Source organism: Dermacentor andersoni, chromosome 11, assembly GCF_023375885.2.
Source record: "Dermacentor andersoni chromosome 11, qqDerAnde1_hic_scaffold, whole genome shotgun sequence".
Lineage (NCBI taxonomy): Eukaryota > Metazoa > Arthropoda > Arachnida > Ixodida > Ixodidae > Dermacentor > Dermacentor andersoni.
Genome location: NC_092824.1, coordinates 66447502 through 66467119, shown reverse-complemented (window position 1 = coordinate 66467119; position 19618 = coordinate 66447502). Strand labels below are relative to the sequence as shown.

Genomic DNA, 19618 nt, shown 5'->3' with positions numbered 1-19618 from the left:
ACATCACGTGACGTTTCAGTGGCTGCCAAGTCACTGCGGCGTCATCGGAAATGAAGACGCCGATAAAGCCGCTCGGACACACTCTTGAAGACAATGCTTGAAGCTCTTGAAGACACACAGGAAGAGGCCATACCACTTTCACGGTCCGACGCAGCCAGCAGACTTCAAGTGCTTGCACGGGAGATCACGCTCTCTCTATGGTGCACGCCAAGCAGCCAGACCAACCGCAGCAATCATCAACACGACCTGCCCTCCTTGATGCATCTCTGTATGCCAACCGGACTCCGCCGAAGTGAGGCCACCCTGCTTTATCGCTTATGGCTAGGGGTGGCCTTCACGAAATCTTACTCGTTTCGCATTGGAATGGCCGACAACGCTCTCTGCAATGCCTGTCTTTGCGAGGAGACGCTGGAACACATTCTGTGCGACTGTCCTGAATATAATGTTCAGAGACAGTCCATGGCGTCCGTTCTAGCGCACCTTGACAATAGACCATTGTCAGTTGCAACCATTTTCACATATCGCCGACTGAAGACATCGCAGCTGAAGGCGACGAAGGGACTACTTCGGTTTATGAAGGATACGGGCTTGGACAAGCGGCTGTGACAGTGATGTCACGTACCGCACAAGAGTGACAGACTGTAACTAACGATGTGTGTGCAATGTTATGTGCCCTCTATCTCTTCTCCCCATCTTTCATCCCCCCCATCCCGCTCCCATGTGTAGGGTAGCAAACCGGTTAGGCAAAACTGGTTAACCTCCCTGCCTTCCTTCTCCACTTTTTCCTTCCTTCCTTCCTGCTTCCTCCCTAATTACCAGAAAATCGTTACCCAGTTATTTTTTTCTTTTCTCCGGGATTCCTTTAGTCACACAATGCAGAAAAAAGCAACGACACACGAACATCCAAACTTTTATTTTGCGCACTTTTCAAGAAATGTTGAAACACTTTGAGAAGCGACAGATGTAAATTGCATTTGCTGCTTGTTTTCTTTATAGTATTTTCTCATCTCCTTCCTCAGCAACAACTTCTGCCTTTCCAGACGGTATCGAAGAGTACAGGGCAATCACAAGGTTACTTGCTCTAAGATTCTCGCACTCTTGGCAAACAGCTACCCACAGCTCGTCCAGAGTCGCCGAATCAATCGGGTGTCGCACCATGGCTGCTCTTATGCGCCCCCAGATATTTTCCAGATGTTCTTGTCAGGGCCCTTGGCCGGCCAGGAGTGCAGTTCGACTACCAGTTTCTAGGTGCTCTTTCACAATCATAGCAGTGTGCACCAGCGAATGGTTATGCTGGAGCACAAAATCAGCCTCGGGGAAAGCGGTGTGGGCGTAAGGGAGGAGGCTGCCGTCCAAGACTTCGCTACAGTAGAGCTGAGAAGTAAGAGCGCCCTCGATGGGGGGTGCAGGCCCGAGACCGTGCATCGAGCACCGCGCCCCACACGTCCACGCAGGTGCGTCGGCTCGCGGCGACTACCTGCAGATTGGCTGGCTCGTAACTGCATGGAAATCATATTAAATTTAGTCATTCACACAAAATAAAGGCCGGTCGGAAAAAATAATTCTTACCGTATGCCTCTTGCTCGCCGCACTCGCACGCGTTGTTTTTGACGTGTTGAAAAAGTCGACTCGTCCGGGAGGATTACTCTACCCCAATCATCGGAAGTCGACGAGGCGTTCGCTTCGGCAAATTGCACTCGTGACGCCTTGTTCGAAGCATGTGAGGACGAGATCTGGTGCAGCCACAGAACTTCGTTGTCCGACACTCCAGAGACGTCTCCGTATAGTAAGAACCGAAGCATCCACATCCAGCAGCTCCCGAACTTCTCTCGCGGACTGAAACAGTTTCTCCATGATTGCAACTACCGCAAGCGCGTCCTCTTCATCCGTCGTTATACTTGGTCGACGCCTACGTGGAGCGTCAGAAATGCGACCGTTCTTGCTGAACTCTTGGATAATTCTATTGACAGTCTTTAGCGGCCTCTGCGCCAGGGAGCAGATGGAGCGCTGAGAATATCTTTCTGAGCGAAAGTTTGACTGTGTCCCCGCTACTTCGAAACACGCGCTGAGGTGCAACAGTTGATCTGATCAATGAACGAATGCACATACCTTCCTCGAAGACATGAGATTACTGTTTCAATACACCCACAAATATAATACGCATGCGTGGAAACAACCTAGCTGAAGAACAAGGAATGATCTTGGGAACGTCGGCAAAAGATAAGTTTCATGTGTATTCATACATCGTGTGACATGTAATTCCAAGTTCAATATTGTTACCGCTATTTAAGCGTACGCCTACCTTATTGCGGTACGCGTGCAGTAGACGACACGCACGTGCTTTCATGACGCACGGCGCATGCGCAGTGCTCTGTACTAAACTGCGCTGGCAGTACGCAAAGCCACGCGCTCCCATGTTCACGCTCAAACAGATCACGACTGCACATGGTCGCTGTGACCCTCCGCGCGGAGCTGCTGGACCACGTTTTCTTTCAAGAATAATACTACCTCGAACATGTTCGGAATACGTGTGATTACAAAGGTCTCCTACTTCTCAATGCACACACCAGTGATCAGCACTCTTCCGTCGACAAGCATCACAGATCGCCTTCCCATTCGTGATATCGCTCCGCAGATAGGCCCCACTGTGTATCCGCCTGATATTGTGTTTGCATTTCGGAATAGCTTCGGAACGGTGTAGAGCACGAGTGGGAAAATTGCACGAAATGAAAGTTGTGCATAAACATTGAGTGAATATACTCATCGCATAGGATGTCATTAAACAATTACACGCGGCGCCGTTGGTTGTGTAGGACTGTAATATAAAACTTCGCTTCAAATAGATTCCAACGTGTGCCTTGAAGCTGCATGAAAATCTATATTTCTGCACAATTTTCTGTTCGCGGCGTATCTCTCATTCAGCGAGTTTTCCACCGATGGTGCCGCAATATAAACCAAGAAAAGCATTGGAAAACGTAAAGATGCCGGCAATAGTACTTAAATACACTTTCAGGTAGTTTTGAATTGATTTCGGAATATGTGTCGAAGAGGTTATGTTTTCACCGCGCGAGCATCAAATTCGGCGCCGTTCTGCACTTTACTGTCAGCTGTAGTGCACTTTTTTAACGGTTGATACGCGTTAATGTCGCCAGCAGCAAATAAAGACGTTTTACAGCGAAGGCGGTACATATCGCATAGCTACTACACGACAAGTTCATTCAGCATAATTACTTCACTTCTAGTCAATGGAAAGAACTGCGCTCACCTTGTCTCTTGGGAAGCGTAACTTGGCCCGGCTGTTCGTTCCCCCATTGTTCGAACCATGAGCCACGGGGAAGCCCTGCATGCACGAGTAGCCAGCATACTATCAGTCAAATTGTGGCGCCTTCGAAAATCTTGTGGCCTAATGGCACAAGCTGAAGTTATTCACGAAAGCAGGTGAATGCTCTTGCGCTCAATGACAAGTACGAACGAATGGCAAAATGGCAGCCAACGTTAAAAACAAGCCGCGTTTTCAGTGCCGACTACCTCTGCTGCTACTGCAGCAAAAGCAACGTTTAAGTACGAGGATACGGCCGAAGTTATACAGTGTGATAAAAACCAAATAATTTTTTTCAGCGCATCGACGTGAAATTAAGTAGCGTGCTGCACTGGACTGGCAACTGTATTGCTTTTGTCTAACGGTTGATACGCCCACTTCGCGAGGAGGCAGAAGAAAATAAAAGAGTGAGTGCAAGGCACTTAGCATAGCAGCCACGCGAAATGTTGCTGGTGCGGAATTATTTCAAAACTATTGCAAGAATCGGCCTCACCTCTCGTTGCTGTGAAACGTAGCTTGACCCGGCTGTCCGTCCCCGCGACGTTAGAACCACGAGCAACGGGAATATCCTACAAAAATGAACAGCCAGCAATCTTTCGGTCACGCCGTGGTCCGAGAAATAGCGGCGTTAAATGCAGCTTGACGCCACAAGCTAAAGGTATTCACGAAATCATGTGCGGACTCTTACACGCAACCACACCCACCTACGTACGGCAAAATGGCAGCACAGGTCAAAGCAAGCTGCGATATCAGTGCAGGCTACATCGCTTGCTATCGCGACGGAGCCAACGTTCGACTGCTGAGAACGGGTCGAAATCAAATGGCGCGAAATAAACGGTAACAAAGACACCGATTCGGACGACGTTAGCCTACAAACTCGGCCAACTTGCCGTTCTGATGCAGAGATTCCCATAGAAAAAAAAGACAGAGAGGGGAACAAACGTTTGCCGCCTGCGATTCTTTAGCTTTCGCACGACATCGAGAGCACCAGTAGAACGAGAAACGTAGGCCTTATCCGATTTTTTGCAGTACGTACAATCGTCATCTCTGGGAAAGGGAACACGAGAGTGAGGGCGCTATTCTGGACATTCCGCCATTTTCTTCGGTACGTGACGTAGGCGCGACGCAAACAAAATGGCGCTGGTGGCCCAGTTTTGCTTATGTAACGTGACGCCAACTTGACGTTTCGCCTAAGAAACTGAAAATATGGCACTGAATGTAGCGTTACCAGTAAAGCAAAACAGTTTTCCTCCGCAGTAAAAATAAAGCAGCTATCTCAAAGCATATGATTATTCCGTCGAAAACGCTTCTCGCTTCCGTCGTCTGCTGCGTACAAGCCGTCGTCTGCTTCAATAGCTGGGATGCGTGTCCCCGGAAAATGGAATGAGTCATCGCATGGTTGGCGCCAACGCGCTTGTTTTCTTGCTTGAGACAACATACGCGACCTACCAGTGGTGATGCGGGCACGTTCTAGGCCACGTCATCGCTATCTCGTGAAACGCAAGTGACTCAGCCCGACTCGGCTGGCTGAGAAACGGCCGAGTATCACCGATAGCGTTGCGCGCGCCAGAGATATCCACTAGCGCGACGCAAGCGCCGGCGCTGCCATCTCTTGTTCATTTCGCTGGTTACTCGCACCGAGGGAGGGAACTTCAAGGCGCCGCCTTGCGTACATTTCTTTTTATAAATTAGAAAGAGGCCGTTGTCATAACTTTTGATTGTGCAAAAAGGCATTAATCTTGATTACAATACAAATGCAGCAGTGAAAAGTGGACAACATCGCCGAAAGTTTGCTATGTTCAACCACTATTATTTCGTATAAACGCGTTCTTTTAAAAAATGATGGCCCCAAACACAAATGTCAACACGACCCGAGAGCGATGCAAATACTACGAGCATGCGTTATGAAAAAAAGATTTTCGTGGTGCCAAACGACGGGGAAAATGTGGCGATACGCATTCCTCTAGGCTGCCATTGCATATGGCTGCTCATTAGCATAATTCGCGCGGCTCGTCGCAGCAAAAATTATGGCGGAAAATCTCAGCAATGGCGGCCCAGCGCAACGTCATGCATCGTCAAAATGACGTTTACGAAACAGCCCTTCCTGTGACGCTCCTCACGAGATATTCCTTCAGCCAATCAGCAAGCTGGCGTGGCGCACATCTTGGATCGCCACCACATATTCGCGCAATTGCAGATGCATTGCACTGGCTTCTGCGCACTACCGCTCACATTCTTTTTGAAGCGCTAACATCGCAATATAGCTGCCAAGGACCAAAAAAATTTATTAGTCCATAAAATTTGCAGCTCCACGTCACGTTTCGTCATCTTGATGAAAACGCAAAATTGCATTTTGCAATACTTCCGCTTCCCGGCACAAATTTCAAAACACGTGACCTCTCGACAGCCAATCAGAGAGTAAACATGGCGGATAATGGCGGCCGTGCAGCCGCCATGCGTGTCCAGGGGCCGAATCTTATAACGCTTCGGTAGGGGAACCGTTCCTTTGGCCTCACCTGATTGGTCAAAATTTCGATTACGTCACAGGTCGTCAGAGGCAGCGGGGCGGTATCGCAATTTTTGAATACGTCACGCATGTGTCAATCATCTTCAAAGCGAACCGGTCGTAGGAACCGGCGAAGGGGTAGTCCGCTTTGGGTTCCGTTGCTGTGGCTTGGCTTTGGCTTGTGACCCTGGCCGCGCGCGCCGGTCGCGCGACCCCGGAGACACGCGGGCGTCGCGCGCGCGTGCGTTGGTTGCTTCGGAGGCTATTACTTGCCTTCGTCGTCTGCTTGGCGTTTCTCTTTCGGTGTCGACCACGGCTGGAAGCGCGATACGCGTTCGAAGAAGTGACGGATAATGAGTTGCACCGCCCTTGCTGGCTTTCTAAGTAAACCTTTTGCAGGCTACGCTATCAAATGGAGGGGACTCAGGTGCAAGCGTACGAGTGGCCATTCCACGCAGAGGAAGGAATATTGCGCACTGCGGTTCATCGCCACCGGCCTGCAGCTCCCAGAAGTTGGTCGAACGTGAAGCATTCATCGGAATGACCTAGATCTCTGCTGCCGACACTGTCCACAAAGCTGCTCTCGCAATTACTGTGTTGGCCGGTTGAAGGGCTGGGTCAGCTTTCCCGTGACCTCAGCTTCAAAGCCAATGCCAAGGAGATATTTCCATGGTGAGATCGAATTCTCAGTGCTATCGCCAGCGTGAATAGCTCGCAGATCGCCGTTCAGCAGTCAGAAGGGTTCAACCTAGGCTGGTTCAGCACTTCCTTCGTTCGGCTGATAAAACAATACAGTCAGGACGGGAAGATGTTGTGGAGATCTCTTATTAGGCCGCCTTCTTTTTCTCTGGTTCGGGAGTGCCGCACTTTGTTACTCAATTTTACGGCACAGCGCGCACCGTCAGCACCACACTCTTCGATTTGACTTCGCGCAGGCAATGTAGGGCCCGTGTATTGTAATGTTCGATTTCAAGTTCCATTGCTTTTATCACGCGACGCGCCGTAGGGCTTATCGCAGGGACAGCGGCAGCGCGGCGGCGAGCGAGTCATGTCCGAGCCGATGACGAAGGGCGAAAAAAGATGGAAAATTGATATAGTCGGCTAGTAAAGGTGTCCCTAAGAACCAGTTCACGGTTTTGTCGCGCTCGCTACTTGAGAAGTGCCGGCAGTGCGTTCCTGTTGCGTGCATCGTGCGATCTCCTGGTAGCAGACGACATAGCTTTAACTCATTTACGCTTGCGATACCACCTGTGGGCTGAGAATAAAAAACAATGACATTAATAAATTACTTCTGCATTGCATAAACGCCCGGCACCACACGTTTATACTTCAGAACTTGGCGTATAATATTTAAATTATATTTTACATTTATTTACCAAGCAGAAACATTCTGCAATTCCTCGATTAGCTCGTCATATAATGACGTACACTTCAGAGGTGGCACCCTCTCATCTATTGGTCGCGTCCTCCCTTCTTCCACCGCCGGCTTGGGAGTGGCACATCTAGTGACGTAAGCGGCGAAGCGAACGGTTCGTATTCCGAACCGTTATAAGATTCGGCCCCAGAATAGCGCCCTGAGTCGCAAATGTCCTCGGGGATCACATGCTACGCGGCGCCACGGCGAGGTGCGAAGTTCAAAACGCTAGGAAGACGCCGTTTCGTATTTAGATTGCACCCTCGTACGTTGGTGATAATTAATGGCTAGTTATGCTTTTATTTCGGCAGTTCCTGTCTAATTCTTTATGACCGTGCTCATAATAAGGTGTTATATTTTTCAATGTTATATTTACAAGTTGAACCTCACCCGAACATCAGTATGCATCTTTTTTTTTTTTTTTTGCTGTTGATAATGGGAGACATTAAGGTGACTGTTTGGACATGTTGGTAGGACATGAATGCAACACATTGTGCACAAGACGAGGACGAAGAAGAGGCTGAGAAAAACGAGCGCATACTTACAACACTGTTTTATTTTGAAGCAAGTAACCACACATGTAGCAAACTTTGTGACACATCACGTGTGCGCCGCCCGCATATAATACCTATCTCTATGCAAGAAGGATAGCTCCTTGCTGGAAATTGCAAGGAACGGTTTTAACACACAGGTGTCCCCACACCTGTCAATCAATTCCGCTTCGATGATTTCTCTGGTTAATTGATTACGATTTTTGCTGACAATTGAGCATGCGCTATATACCGGTTTACAGGTGACCGTATTTGTGGCGTCTGTGTGATTACGCGTACGATTTCTACAGTGAAAATTCTATCATTCATTTCCATCACTGTGTAGTGATGCTCCCGTGTCCTGTCATTAAGGCATCGTCCACTCTGACCAACAGAGTTAGACCCCCAGTTATAAGGCAGGCTATAAACTATTCCTTCTGCACAGTCAGCGAACTTTGATGTCTCTTTTTGCAAGCAGGCTCTTTGGGGGCACACGCACTGGTTAATCTGCACAAAGATTGCAGTTTATCGGGAGCGGAAAAAAAAACACATTTACATTGCCCCACTGGCCAATCCCTTTCGGCCGGTGCGATATGCCTTGGATATACGGAATAACCGCGACTTTTTTGTAAAGCGTGGAAGACTGAGAGGCATTAGTTATCTGTGGTGACATGCGCTTCAACAGGGATTCAGTGACGCTAACGAGGACAAGTGTGGGGTACCCCGTGTTCGTGAGGCAAAGTGCCTGATCAGAGAGCTTTCGGCCATGAACTCTGGACAAGACTTGCTTAAAGAATTCGACAGGCAAGTCGTGGCCAGAGCTCATGGTCCCGCACATCCACCTCTATTTGCGAGTATCCACTGTTGAGGTGAAAGGAGGAGAAAACTTTGCACATCGGAGCCGATCTAACCTTTCATCGATGCGTGGAAAGGGGTAAACGCCCCGTCTAGTTACGCTGTTCAGTTTCTGGAAGTCGACACAGAATCGAAGCGCAGTCAAGAGTTCCACGAAAGTTCGTCTCGTCAGGTAACACGATGATGAAGAAATTGCGGTCACTGTCCAAGTCAAGGTGAAAATAACACAGACGTTTCCGGACCCGTACGGGTTCCTTGATCACACTAAAGCCGGCAAGAGCCGCAAGTCGTTTTCATACCAAAATGTGATGCAGAGAACGGGTGTAGTTGGCAAGCAGATTTCCATCAGTCCTGTTGACACTGTTGTCCGTAGTTTGAATAAATAAAGATTCTAACAAGACCTGTGTTATGATGAATCCAAGTGCCTTATATTTTTCTTAACGAACACTACAGGATATGCCCACGTACTATTGCAAGGCTGAATATCGTCACCTGAAAGCATCTCCTCTACTTGCTTCTTGATGATCTGCCTTTCTTTTGGTGAAACTCGATACGGGTGCAGGCATACCAGTCTCGTGGCGTCCGCTTTTATAAATCTGTGCTTTTGCTACAGACGTGCGCCGAACCTTCGAGGAAGTGGAGAAGCAGTCAGAAGAATCCTTTATCAGAGGATGTATCTGTATTTTTTTTTTTTTGGAAGGGGGTGGGGGGGCTTAGGGGAGTCTGTAGTTGACGGTAACTGATCTGTCGACACGGCAGGTCAGTTACGTTGTCGCAGAGCAGAGCAGAGCAGTTGACGTTGTCGTTAGGTTACCAAGTACCTTTGTTCAAAGTGAGCCCTATGGTTCCATCCGCTATACCTTCACGGTCGCAGAATGTTTCATTATCCACAAGAACCATTACATTTCAGCGTGGCGGCACACTTACATCATCATCAGCGACACGACATGCAGCAAGACGTCGCTCCTCCGATTCCTCCACACATATAGCTGGTTCTGTCTAGAATGACGCACTGGACTTACGTAGGTTAATTATGGTGCCATTAGCTTTTAGAAAATCCTCGTATAAGTTCCCTTGAACATTATGGCAGTAAAACAAAGTCATAAACGCAAGTGAAGCCTCTTATATTAAGCCTTTCGGTGCATCTGCCAAGGGGCGTAACAAGATTACCGCCCACCATGCGTATCTGCGGTCCGGTGCACTGCATCACAACCTTTTTTCAGTTTCTTCGCCATTTAATAGCTTATTACCGAATAATCAACGCCTGCGCCGACTAAGGCATTCAGCTCGGATCCAGCTATTATCAACCGCAAATCTGACGTAATATTTTCGTTACTGTACCTGTTTACTGGAATTAGCTCGTCGTCGCATTGTAATCGTGTTGTAGGATCTTCATAATTGTGGTTATCCGCGGCCTCACCTCCACAGGTAGCTTGCTTCAGTTTTCCTGGTGTGGGCTTGGTGAATGACGTCTAGACAATTTTGCAGACGCGCGTGGGCTTGGCGATCGGTAGTGCGTGGGCGACGGGGACCATGGCTGATGTTGGCGAGGACTAATGGAGCTTTGGCGCGTGCACAATTAATCTTCAATCACGGCTGGTCATTCACCGTTTCGGGGGCCCGGGGCACTTAAGGGAAGGCCCCTTAATCCAGCTTGACAGTACGGGCAGAACCTATGCAGGTGACCCATGCAGCTGCGCGTGAGCTAGGTGCTGTGAAACGGTGAAGTTGTAACTTATCCATTCTAGGCAGCATATACGTTCGGACGAGGACAACTGAGAGAGAACACAGAAATAGCGCTTTGTGTTATGGCGTCTTCCTGTGTTTTACCTAAGTCGTTCTCGTCGTTTCACGCGTTGCTTATAGAATGCAAGGTATTCTTCCAAGGTTGATTATTATTGGTCAGCATCTGGTATCATTCATTCACTTGAAAACGGGGAATTTTTACGTGAGAAACGCAAAGGTTTAGCTCGTCGTCTTTTTTTTTTTGTTCATGTTTGCGCGGAACACCTCAGCGCCCGTAACGTCGCTGTGACGCCACGGATTTCGATGATTATGCCTGTACCTGGTCCGTCTTTCGCCGAAGAAAGGCTTCTGAAACTTGTGCCAGGGTGGAGTGTTTGGTTCAGCTGGGACTCAATACGATAATCAATACGATGTTCACAGCGTTTTTACTGGAGGTATTCAGAGACCTGAATTGGGAAGAATTGGGGATAAGAGTTAATGGAGAATACTTCAGTAACTTGCGATTCGCTGATATTGCCTTGCTTAGTAACTCAGGGGACCAATTGCAATGCATGCTCACTGACCTCGACAGGCAAAGCAAACGGGTGGGTCTAAAAATTAATCTGCAGAAAACTAAATTAATGTTTAACAGCCTCGGAAGAGAACAGCAGTTTACGATAGGTAGCGAGGCACTGGAAGTGGTAAGGGAATACATCTACTTAGAGCACATAGCGACCGCGGATCCGGATCATGAGACTGAAATAATCAGAAGAATAAGAACGGGCTGGGGTGCCTTTGGCAGGCATTCTCAGATCATGAACAGCAGGTTGCCATTATCCCTCAAGAGAAAAGTGTATAACAGCTGTGTTTTACCAGTACTCACCTACGGGGCAAAAACCTGGAGGCTTACGAAAAGGGTTCTACTTAAATTGAGGGCGACGCAACGAGCTATGGAAAGAAGAATGATGGGTGCTAGGTTAAGGGATAAGAAAAGAGCAGAGTGGCTGAGGGAACAAACGCGTGTGATTGACATCTTAGTTGAAATAAAGAAAAAGAAATGGGCATGGGCAGGATATGTAATGAGGAGGGAAGATAACCGATGGTCATTAAGGGTTACGGACTGGATTCCAAGGGAAGGGAAGAGCAGTTGGAGAAGTATGGAGAGGCCTTTGCACTGAAGTGGGCGTAGCCAGGATGATGATGATGATAATGATCATGATGATGCCGACGACGACGACGACGACGATAATCAAGCAGCTAGGCACGAGAAGATGTTGCCGAAAACGATGATGTGGCGACGAGCTCGCACGAGAACTTCAACCCAGGCGTCATCGGAACGTCTTTCGCCTTACTTTTTGTTTGGCTTACGTGAGGCTCCTAGGGAGTGAAAATTGGTGTTTTGCTGTTACAGGAGCATAACTTAGTTGCACAGCTTAGCCTAACACTTCTCCTTGCTGCCTCATTAGGTGCTGCCGAAAATTGGCAGTAGCTGGCCCGACGACAACGAGAACATGTCGGCTCACCCATCGCAGAAACGAGACTGAATCATAAGTGCAATGATAGACTTTATTTCTATTATTTCATTTCTTTATGTTAACTTATTTTATCAAAATTCCTAACAACATTTTCATTGTACTTCTAAATTAGAGTTCTTTAGTCCCACACTCCACTGTTCGAATCTGGTTTTGCTTTAATTCTAACCATACGGAAAACCGCCTGCTTCTAGGCCAATCCCCCATAGTGGGTATGTACCAGTGTTTGGGAAACGAAACGGAACGAAACAGATTTTTTTTGTTTTTCTTTTTCTATTCTGCTTATTTCTGTTGGCGATAAAGCGATGATGGCACCTGCGGCAAATTATTTTTTATAGTTTCCTTTTTAAAGCATTCTAGGTCCGATTTCCTTCTATTTATATCTTTCTTCTACAGGATTTTATTATCTATTTGTGTTAACTTACGAAACGCTAATTCACCGTCTTTTTCCCGTTCATCTTAACCATCATACTTAAGGCTATCTCCCCATTGTGCGTATGCGACAGGGACAAGGCTTAGCAAGTCTCCGGGCAGGGTAAAGAGTGAACTTTCCAGTGTCGCTGAAGTGTAAGTCATCAGGAAAGAAACTTCCTTTTTCAGTATCTATTTAGCAAGAACAATGTAATTACTTTTTCTTAACGCTACGCATGACAAGCTAAAGGACGTCCAACAAGGCCACTTATCAAATGACTCTGGCAAGGCCAATGCCTACTTATAGTAGGTGCAACAAGGATGTTAAGTTGAACGAGTTTTTTAACAGCGACTGACCACGTGAAATAAACGTGGAACAAAATACGCCAGGAGGAAACCACAGCGCCTGTTTCACGCAGATAGCACTTTGTCAACGAGAGCAGCTCGCGTTTGCGTCACGAACGCGACCATTGCTACGCTGTTGACACGCGTTCCGATCCTTACGGCAGCACAGCATTTCTTGTTTAATCCCAGACGCAGACCAGATTTCTGCTGGCACAGTACTTTTTTTTCTTTCACGAGCAGCATTTCCGAGGGTGTCCTTCAGTATTTGTCCTCGTTCTCACACTCGTCCTCGATAGAGCCTCTGTACCAGACAAAGAGCTTTAGGCAGCAGCACTACTCGATTTCGAGCTGTGACGTCATGAAAGTAGGCTGGCAGATCTATACATTCGAACAAGAGCCGCGGGAGACGCCTCTGGTTGCCATTTTTGTTACAAAGCACCGTAACTTGCTGCTGTACTGTCGATGACTGGGAGAATGATCATGATGGTGAATGCACAAGCGTAGGTGCACCTTCTATAGACGCGACGTGTACTCATCTTCTAGTCCCTTTTCTCCCTTCCCCAATGCAAGATGACCAACCTGGCTCAGCCTGCCAGCTCAGAAAGCTTTCCTGCATTTCCCTTATCATTTATCTTGCCTCGATTTGCAGCAGGTGGAGCCATGGCACCCCGTTTCACTCTGTTTCATTGGTCTCGTATATGTCGCCAGCGGTGCGTCCGACCAGCTTCCACGTGGTCTGCTTGACGTCTGGGCGCACAATCCGTCCATTGCCGACGTCGCGGACGTGCTCGAGCTCTACAATGGCGGCATCCTTCAGCGTTTTGACGAGTAGACGGCGCATCTTGAAAGTACCCGCCGTACTAGAAGCTGAAGCTTCCCCAAGGTAGGCGGTGCACCCTCTAGAAGTTGCAAGCTGGGCAACCTTGAAGAAAGTTTCCTCTTTCTAAGAAGCTAAAGCTCGACTTGAAGTGTTGGCACGTATTCTGTTTTTAAATCAGCTTCTCATTCCTCAAGTTCACGGCTAGCAGTGATTCTAAGATTTATCTCCCTGCCAACCATAAACGAACGGATCGGGAAATTTTAAAACTTGTTTAGAATGTTTCACAGTGGATTATTCAGCCTGTTCAACAAGCAGCCTCAAAGCACAGTTGGAGATGTATGACCATGCCCTCTGAGTTGCATCTGGAGGTGTTTCTTCCTCCCAGTCAAAAACTTCTTGTTGAGAGTGCTTCTCTTTGAGAGCATACACTTAAGAAAGTTACATTGAATTCTTGGTTCATGTATCTAATCTGACCCAGTTCACTTCGTAAAGTGGGAATATTTTTTCTTGGTGAAAGTATGTATGAACTACTTTGTGGAAGGTGTACCATCAGGTGTACCCACCATGTGGAAGGTGTACTTTGTGGAAGGTGTACCCACCATCAAAATTCGGAAATCTGGAGGTGTCTTCCTAGCATTGGCAGTTTGGTTGTCATTGTAATTGATACCATATAGCTACTTATAAAAAAATCTGTTCACTATATTCTGCCCCGTTTCTCGCTCATATTTCTCTAAACTAATCTTCAGCAGGATGCTCACGTACATTTAGCGGATTCAAGCGGATACTTAACATTTGTAAGCGAAAATTTTGCAGGAAAAATTCATACTGCTGGGCAGAATCGTCTCCTATGAAAAGCTTAACTACCCGTCACGGTAGCTTGGTGGCTATGGCATTGCTCTTCGGTGCTCGAGTGTTCGGTCCAGAAAGCAGCTGCCGCACTTAAATCGGGCGAAATGCAAAAGAAAAATGCTCATCTACTTAGATTTTGGTTAAATAATCCCAGGTGGCCAAAATTAGTCCGGAGTCCCCCCACTACGGCGTACCCGACAATCATATCCTGGTTTTGGCACGTGAACATCCCTAATTTACTTTTTCATTAACCTTAACTACTAGTGAAGGCTTACACAAACCATAAAGGCGGCTTTTAGTTTCCAGAAGGTCTCCTTCCCAGGCACGCTGATAGAACCCATTCTGTAGACAATACCAGCGCAGGTACGTCGCAACATAAGAATGAACATACGAGGTAGAACACTAAAATCTGTTAGAGCGACAACCATTCGATGTAATGCACAATGAAGCCAGATAAAGCACGAAGGGATGTTATTGTTACACCTAACTGTACTGTAACAGCGAAAGTTAAGTCACTTTAGCATATGCGAAATAGAATGAAGGCGAAAGTCCACGTGGTCACGAGACATTCATTAAATTACTTGAATTCGCGTTCGGAGGCGTTGTTACCTCTTATTGTTTTGTTCTCTCACCAAATTAACTTCGCCTTAATTAACATCAAAGTTCCACCAATGGTCGTAGGTTCCAACCATCAGTGGTGGCAGCATCAATTTTGGTGCCATTGAATTTTAGTCCCACCAAATGTCAAGGGTTCGACTCCCACCAAAGGCCGTGAGCCAAGTGCCCTAAGTAACTCATCTTGCTTGACTGTGCCTTATTATTTTGCCGTAATTAACGTCCAAGGCCGTTGTTTCGACACCCACAAATGGCCGTCGGTTCGACTCCCACCAATGGTGGTGGGTTCGACTCCCATTAAGTTTGGTGTCGATAAATTTTGTTGCAATAACGCCAGACGGTCAATTTTTCAATAGCGTCTGACATCGGATTTTTCGACCCATGAGCCGTAGCTAGCTGGCTGTAAGTGGCAGTCGATCCCACGTCTTTCCACTTACGCATGCGGTACTTTAACTTTCTTTGGGTTTTTGTTTGCCTGTACAGGGTTGGCTCCAGGAGTGTTACCCGGGGCTTCTCACAGCCAAGGTAGCCCTTCCGGGAGCAGATTTATTTCGATAGTACACTTCAGCAACAGCTCTTGACTTGCGCGCTTCTGTCACTTTCAGAAACATAAAGGTCTTGCTCACACAGTCAAAACTTCGTCTAGAAATGTCTGCAGCCTTTACGACTTCACGCAACAATTTATGCTTCTTACTCCCGACAGCGCATGCAGTCGAAACACGTTCGCAAGACATGCCCAAGTGCTCACCAATCTGCAACGAGCCCAATGCTGCTTAATCCCGGCGTTGTGTATGTGTGTGTTTATGGTTTCATTTGACACTGCCTAGCTCCCTCAACACAGATACGAGGGGGCCAGCGTTCCACCAGTTGTGCTCAGTCACGCCTCTTTCAAGCCACAGTACAAGTGGTGATGTCAACACGTTCCTGGCTTTCACCAGTCACGTAAGTAAAACCGTATGCCTCGTAGCTCTACTAAATTGTGTCGCGTACACAGCAAGAAAAATTGCCTGTCACGGAATCGTCTTCTTACTGGCTCGAAGTGCCGCCCAAGACATCATTGGTGTTTCATACCAGCGGCCATAGTTGCCCCTGTGCACAGTAGTCTTTTCAATTCAGAGACCCTTTATTGGAACACAGTTGACTGCTGGTCTGTTGATTTGACGTTTTTAGCCCTCAGATTGGTAAATTAAGTAAGCGCCGCGCCTGGATAAGCTAAATATTAAATACAGTAGGATCCCGTTAAAACTAAATCGAAGGAACAGTGGATAGCTGCTCGCCGTGTGGAAAGTTCGCATTAACAGAAAGGATCTAAATAACAGAACTCATTATTCCTGGAACAGCCCACAAATCAACAAATGAAACTGCGCCTAAAGGAAAAGGCACATGTAAAAAAGAAAGTCACTTGTTAAAATTTCATGATGCTAGACATTGCTTTAAAAACACTCAGGCTATGCATTAACTGTTACTTGCCCGCATTTGGCAAACCTGTGCTCTGTCACTGAAGTTGAAATTTTACTTCGCTTGCAAAACGTTTCTTCATTCTCCTCATGTTACTGAAAAAAAGCACCAAGGGATCCAGGCCGTTATCTGCTACATAATATTACAGCACCACTGGACGGTGTCCTGACCGCAATTGTTTGAATGCAGGGGCACATCGAGGGCCGTTTTAATCACACTTTTCAGTGACAGACTTGCGGGTTTCCACCTGCACGTCGACATCTGCGTAGCTGTTTGCGTCTACAGAATCACCATTTACTTCTTAGGTAACTAGCCTCACTCCCTCCAAGTGTGCCGATAAGGGCCTCTTGTTAGAGCAGGTAGCAGGTATCAGGGACGACTGCGGAAGTTCGATTTAACCGAATTAGCGTTCCGTTTTGAGCAGATTTCTTTCACGTTGGGCCTACCTGAAACCAACCAACCGTGCCGTGGTCCTCATACCTGAAAGTTTGCCTTAAGCGAGACCGTCTTAACATCAGTTTACTGTAAAAGAATATGGTAGGGGTTAGCAAGTAAGTCGGAGTAGAAATCGCCAGGTGTGTCTCAAAAATAGTAAAGGCGTTGACACATGGCTCGTACGCGCTCGAGATCTTCGTGGCGTCGGGCCACATTTAAGTTTCATATCGGCATGCATGCTTGTACTACATTTACCGCCACTCAATCTTAAATTCATAATTAATAATCGTAAAGCGTAGGTCGTAACAGATGCACACTGGATTGCGTGATATTTGATCGTGACTCCACCTCCCCCTCTGCTTCCACCGCGTATTGTGCAAATAGGAGAACAGCCTTTAGCAGTGCGCCGAATGAATGAATGAATGAATGAATGAATGAATGAATGAAACGAAAAGTTTCAATTTATTATCGAGACTAGAGAAGCCACGACTTGCTTGGTGGTGTTAGTTCGCATTCGCATGCTTGCACCTTGACAACCCTGAGGCCTTTCTTTTCCCAAGTGGATACTTGTCCTTCCTCGAGCGAGCTCTCGTAGCCTTACCTGAGTTTTTCAAATGCCATAACCTATTTAGGCGACTACAGAACGGCGTTTCCGCTTCAACTGCTTGTACCTCTCGACGGCCTTTACGCTCGACACCTTCCCCCTTTTCTATCACTTCTTGCATTCCCAACATCCCTTCCCTGTGCAGTACTATTCGGGTGACCATCTAGTAAGAGGCAGTCACAGCTCTGTACTGATATCTTCAAAAATTTCCTTTTTCAAACTCACATACTATAGCTAGACGCTGATCGGCGACTACTTGAAGGACACGAAGCAGCAGCTCCCACCGAGATCCAGGCCCGCATCAAGGGTTCCAGCCGAGGTCCTGTACCAAGACACCATGGCCGAGAAACGTCAAAAAATTTGTGGACAGCACTAAGCGAGTAAAACGAAGGCAGACAGCATACGAGGCGCCACTCGCCTCAGTGGCACGTAGTGAGAGAAAGTTGATTTTAAAGAAAGAAAGAGGAAACGCGAACTCCAATTGTACTGGTATAGAGTGTCCTTCAAGCACTGTGATTTCATTCAGTAAAACCAGTACAGAGAAACACGGAGTCAAATTGTACTCGTAGAGTGCTCTTCCATACCACTGATATTATTTAATTAGGGGATGAAGGATGATTATTACAGCGGATCAACTGAAGGGCCAGCTACTTTTTTCATATATATATACAGAATCTAGGAAAGTTCCCGAATTTCACTATTTTCTCGTCTCTGGGCCTTTTATTTGTTTTTTTTTTGTCCACAGATTTACGAAAGTTGTCAGTACTAGTCTCTGGCTCCTTTAGGAAGAAATGTTATCCAGTTACGTGTCGATAAACAAGTGCCCCCAAGCAGGTACTCTAAACCCATGAAGCCACCGTGAGCGACTGACGGATCTCCAGGGGAGCAATGCCACCAGTGTTTACTGTTTGAACCTTGCTCAGGAACCTCCACTTACTTGAAGACTAAAGCTTACGGTATCACACAACACAACACAACACAACACAACACAACACAACACAACACAACACAACACAACACAACACAACACAACACAACACAACACAACACAACACAACACAACACAACACAACACAACACAACACAACACAACACAACACACACACACACACACACACACACACACACACACACACACACACACACACACTAGAGAAAATGCTCACTTTGCCACTCACCAGCACGCGCACGTAATTTCAAGAATAAAGGGTAAGTCACTATAGGGAGTCACTATAGCACTACAGTCTGAATCGCACTTGTACAGAGTGGTCGAGGGGCCGCCAGCGTCAGCAGTAGTTACTGTGACATAATTGCAAAGTTCCACTTATGTTCATCCTATAGGGCATGGCCCTAGCATGCGAATCGACCATGTGTGGCCTCATTGTGGCGCCTTCCTGTGTCTTCATTTTTCTTTTTTATAATCTACCACCGAACAGACCGATTCGCCACTTTAGACAAATGTTGTTCTGAGTGTACATCAAGATCTGCACAAGAACTTATGAACACACGTTCTTATTAACAAAGAAGTACGAAGAAAACGAAAGCCGCCATTTCAAGGCAAGACTAAAAAAAAGGTAAGTACAAGATCGCCCAAAAATAGCGACGGACACCCGAGCAAACGCGACGCCTACTGCATCCTCTGTAGAAAGGTAAGACAAATTAGACGAGCCTCCACGATCTTCCAGAAACTGTCGAACCACGGAGAAAGGTAAGAAAAAAATGCTACGGCGTCTCTATACGGCAAACATTCATCACATTTTATGGCTGGGACCTGGTACTCGAGATATCGTGCACAAGAGGCTCAAGGAGTCCAGGCCGAATCTTTCAGAGGATATCACCTGTTGGAAAAAGGACAACAAAAGGGCGCCTCCACCATGACGTCACTTAAACGAGCGAACGTAATTGACGGGGCATATACAGGGTTCGCGTAACTTGAACCAAGCGTTCTAAAGAAGTGCTAACCACAGCTAAGTGAAACCACAATATATGGTTTGCTATCATGTGGCGCTCTTTAGAGCATCTTTTTATATTACGTGTAATTTCCTAATTAAGTAGGATAAATTATGGAAAATCTTCATTATTCACTTTAGGCAGAGTGCGTGTCGTTGCGTTGTAGAGGGGATTCAGGAACGAAAGATCCAATTTTTTTGTGGCTGCGTAAACGCTGCGTGATGATTTTTTTCGGCGTTTTAAGAAAGCT

General features: G+C 47.0%; 2 long non-coding RNA genes across 2 annotated transcripts; one reads left to right on the top strand and one right to left on the bottom strand.

Annotated features, from left to right (window-relative positions):
- Nucleotides 1–896: 896 nt before the first annotated feature.
- Nucleotides 897–4385, bottom strand: LOC129381527 (uncharacterized). The gene is made up of 4 exons (XR_011891121.1): nt 4024–4385; nt 3813–3888; nt 3266–3340; nt 897–1499 (listed from the first exon to the last, which is right to left on the bottom strand). It is a non-coding gene; the product is annotated as an uncharacterized lncRNA (long non-coding RNA).
- Nucleotides 4386–13014: 8629 nt separating this feature from the next.
- LOC126518375 (uncharacterized) lies at nt 13015–18147 on the top strand. Its single transcript, XR_008609573.2, has 3 exons — nt 13015–13520; nt 15749–15863; nt 17653–18147. It is a non-coding gene; the product is annotated as an uncharacterized lncRNA (long non-coding RNA).
- Nucleotides 18148–19618: the final 1471 nt, after the last annotated feature.